A 4,502-nucleotide genomic window follows, 5' to 3' on the forward strand; every position below is an offset into this window, starting at 1 on the left:
CTAGATCAGCATTGGCTTGATCCAGCAGTGTTTATTTTCTTATGTTAGGAAGAAACACAGGCAAAGTACTATGGCCACAATCCCATCTGTATCAAAAACAGCCACCTCTAGAATCGGCATGGGGCACAAGATTATTATTATTATTTATTTATTTATTTATTTATTTATTTATTCAGGTGTTATTGACTGGCTTGTTTTATCCAGACATCGAGTCCTTCCCAAGGACCTGGGATGGCAGAATTTTATTGTCAATGGTTATAGATATCGTTGCAGAATTTAGGCTGTTCCCAGTAAAGCTGCTTTTTGTAATTGGCTGATGGTGATTTCTGTGGCCCCTATGGTGTTGAGGTGCTCTTCAAGGTCTTTTGGGACTGCACCCAGGGCGCCAATTACCACTGGGATTATTTTGGTCTTTTTCTGCCACAGCCTTTCAATTTCAATATTTCAATAACATCATTATTATTATTATTATTATTATTATTATTATTATTATTATTATTATTATTATTACATTTATATCCCGCTCTTCCTCCAAGGAGCCCAGAGCAGTGTACTACATACTTGAGTTTCTCTTTCACAACAACCCTGTGAAGTAGGTTAGACTGAGAGAGAATTGACTGGCCCAGAGTCACCCAGCTAGTATCATGGCTGAATGGGGATTTGAACTCGGGTCTCCCCGGTCCTAGTCCAGCACTCTAACCACTACACCACACTGGCTCTCAATAGAGTTTGAGCTTCAGCAAATTCACTGCTGGAGTCCTGTGTTGGAGAGAAGGCTGCACAGGGAAACTACATGCTCACCAGTCTCCCATTCTGAGTGATGGCCTTTAGGCGTGTTCATTTGTTTTTTATCATGGTGATTCTCTTTATTGAGCAGGGGGAGAGTAACTGGCCCTATCCACCCCCAGCACAGTACTTCCAGTGACTGTTGCTGATGTCTATCTTATGTTTCTTTTTAGAATGTGAGCCCTTTGGGGACAGGGAGCCATCTTATTTGTTTGTTTTGTTTTGCTTTGTTTGTTATTTCTCTTTGTAAACTGCCCTGAGCTATTTTTGGAAGAGCGGTATAGAAATCGAATTATTATTATTATTATTATTATTATTATTATTATTATTATTATTATTATTATTTTGAATGAATATAGAACTCAATGTAAATTGAGCCCAGTTGTATCAGGTTCCATTTCCCCCCAAAACAAATGGACAAATGGAACAAATGGTAACAAATGGTGGCTTTCAGGACCCACATTCATTGCAGTTTTGTATGGAAGAGAAATTTTTGTGGCCTCAGAATCGTCTCTACTCCCTGGAGATATCAGTTCCCAAAGGGGATGTCAGACTAGATTTCATCACTGGCCCCATACTCTAGGCATTACATGTCTATGATATTTGCCTAGAGTCAATAAAGCCCACTTCTTACCAGCTGTTATTTTTTAAAGTAACCTGTCTTGCTCTTAGGCTGTAGAGGCTGACTGCACCAATCCTGCCATAGCTGGGGTGTGGGTGTAGAGACAGTGGGAGGGAGGATGATTTCCTCCAATGACCTTTCCTTCTTGTTTCCTGTTTGTCTTCCCAGTCTCCACTGTCAGTGACTCATGAGGAGACTTGGAGACACTGGATCAGCTGCTTTACCTTGCAGGCACATTTATTTTAGGGGTGTGCATGAACTGCACTGGTTTGGTGCCGAACCAGTTCAGACAGGGTCCGAACCAGTTCAAAGTCCAAAGCAAACTGGTTTGGTGCCGAACCGGTACAGACAAGGTGCAAACTGGTTCGGCGTCGTAGGGAGGGGAGCAGAGAGCGAGAGCTTTAAGAGAGAGGAGAGCAAGTCCTCTCCACCGCCCCATGCAGTTTCCTGCTGGGGCAGTTCTGGGCCGAATTACCCCCGTATGGCACCAGCACACACATGGTGTCCGTGCATGCACAGGCAACGTTTGCGTGGTCAGCAACACCATGCTGACCATGCAAATGGCGCCCACACATGCACAGATGCCATGTACATGCTGGCATAGCCCAGGGGTTCCTGGGCTGAGCGCCGTCCCAACAGGAAGCTGCATGGGGCAGCAGAGAGCAGGTAAGGACCTGCTCTCCGCTTTCATACAGTTCCCGTTCCTCACTCCCTTCCCCGCAGCACCAAACCAGTGCTCGAACCATGGTTCATGCATACCCCTAATTTATTTCAGCTCTTAAATGGGGGGCAGAGGGGAGAGAAAACCTAGTTGTATTGTAGTGCTCTGCAGGAGCTTCCAAGGCACAGCTGCCTGCTGGTGGTAGCCATTGTTTTAACCATATGGTGATAGCCATTGTTTTAACCATATGCCCCAGAATGTAGGGATGTGCATGGAAGTTTGAATGTGATGAGTTGACTTTAAGGGTGTGAGAGGGTGCACTTACCCCTCCCTCCACTTTTCCTCCGACTTGTGCACACGCGTCGGATACTTCCACTTACTCCCAGTCCGAGGAGCAGACGGGGAGGCAGGGAGGTACGCTGCCACCCTGCTGCACTGGTTTGCAATGGAGCACCGGAGGGAGGAAAGCAGAGGGAGGGGTAAGTGCACCCTCCCCCGCCCTTAAAGTCAACCCCACCACCACCACCTTCGAACTGGCAGAACCGCCAGTTGTTCAAACCAGTTCGGAGGGCCATAAAAGGCCTCCAAACCGGTTCCATGCACATCCCCACCAGAATGTACTGCTGTCACAGGGCAGTGTGGGTAAAAAGAAATATGGCTACCACAGCCTTGGAAAAAAATGGCAGTTGTCCCTTGGGCACTGCCCTTTTTCTTGTTGGGTGCTTTTCTTTTTATTCATGGTGCCCTGTGCCAATGATGCATGCTGGGGCACATGGTGTAAGAAAATAGCTGCCCCCAGAAGGTGACTGCAGCATCTCAGAAGCTCCTGCTACAGTCCAGGAAAGAGCTCCCCCCCCCCCCCCCGCACCGCCACTGCTTTTGGTTTGGACAAAACAAATGGGGGGAGACACAAATGAAAGCACTGACAAGACAAACTCAAACAAATGGAAAACAAAATGAATTAAAATGAAAACTTTTAAAAAGAAACCCTTCCCCCCCACCACCTTCTGGGGAAAATGCTGTGCTATGCACAATGCTGTGCTATGCACACTGGAGCAGTTGCTTTGCCTTCCTGACACATTTATTTTAGGGATGTCCATGAACTGCACTGGTTTGGTGCCGAACCGGTTCAGACAAGGTCCGAACCAGTTCAAGTCCGAACCAAACTGGTTTGGTGCCGAACCAGTTCAGACAAGGTCCAAACCAGTCTGGCTTGCCTAATAGCCTGTATGCTGCAGTACATACCCACCCATGATGCACCTCTGCTGAGAAGGGAGATGAAGGGAGGATAGTGTGATCGTATCCCATGGTACTCCCTCTGCAGAGGCCCCAGGAAGCATCATCCTCTTTTGGATGATCACTAAATGTTGAAAGATGTAATGTGATCGGAAATCTTATAAAGTGTAAATTATTTAAACCGCATCAGATCAGTTCCTTTGCTCACACATCATTCATCCTACAGTGTCAAATTCCGTCTTTCTAGCCTGGGTGCTGGGAGGCTATGAAACTAAATGGGTGGACTTAAGGTTGATTGACACATACGTGTCCATCACTTTGTTTCTCATCACTTGGTTACTCAACCATTTGTGACTCTTAGCTGAATGTGTGAACTTGGAAGAGGAGAAAAGAAGTGAACTGGCCCACAAGCACAAGGCTTTTCAAAGGAACCTGTTCACACATTTGTCTGAGAGTCACCAAGGGGTGACTATTACATGTATTGTTATCATCTTTGATTATGTTTATATACTGCGACCTTATTGCAATAAAGGGAAAGGGGGGGAAACCAAAGAGTGTCAAATGAAAAGAATGGAAGTGATGGAGATGTCTGTGTAGACATTGATTCTTCAGTGGCCTATTCATATATGCAAATCATCGCTTGATGTAACAGTCAATGAGTGATGAAGATGAATGTGTGAAGTTCTGTGAAATGACTCATAAATGACGCATAAGGAATCTTTTACACATTGTTTACCAGACACTGCAGTGCAGATTTAAGACCCCTCTGTGGCCACTGAAAGCAGAAATTATTCGATTTTGCATTTCCTTGCTTCCCCCACCCCTAATGTGCATATCTGTTGTTTTTCTTTTTCAGATTAACAAGCCAACAAAGAGCATTGTGATGGTAGTATGTTGACAGCATTTGAAAACTTATACCATCATTTTACATTGAATGGAGCTTTTCACCACCAACTATTTTCAGAAGGAGCTATAATACTTTTTGTAAGACAGATGCAAGGAGAAACCTCCTACCTAGCCCTTTGGGAAGGATGCCACTGGGTTATGTAAAATGACACGCCTAGCCTGCCTTTTTAATCTGATCTGCAGAACTAAAGTCATGGCCCCTCCTTTCTGGAACTGGTCCCATCCTCACCCCTCTTTCATATAAACTGAGTCTCTACCTCACAAGGTAGCTAATATGGGGGAAACCCCAGT

Source organism: Hemicordylus capensis, chromosome 2 (genome assembly GCF_027244095.1).
Source record: "Hemicordylus capensis ecotype Gifberg chromosome 2, rHemCap1.1.pri, whole genome shotgun sequence".
NCBI classification, from domain to species: Eukaryota; Metazoa; Chordata; class Lepidosauria; order Squamata; family Cordylidae; genus Hemicordylus; species Hemicordylus capensis.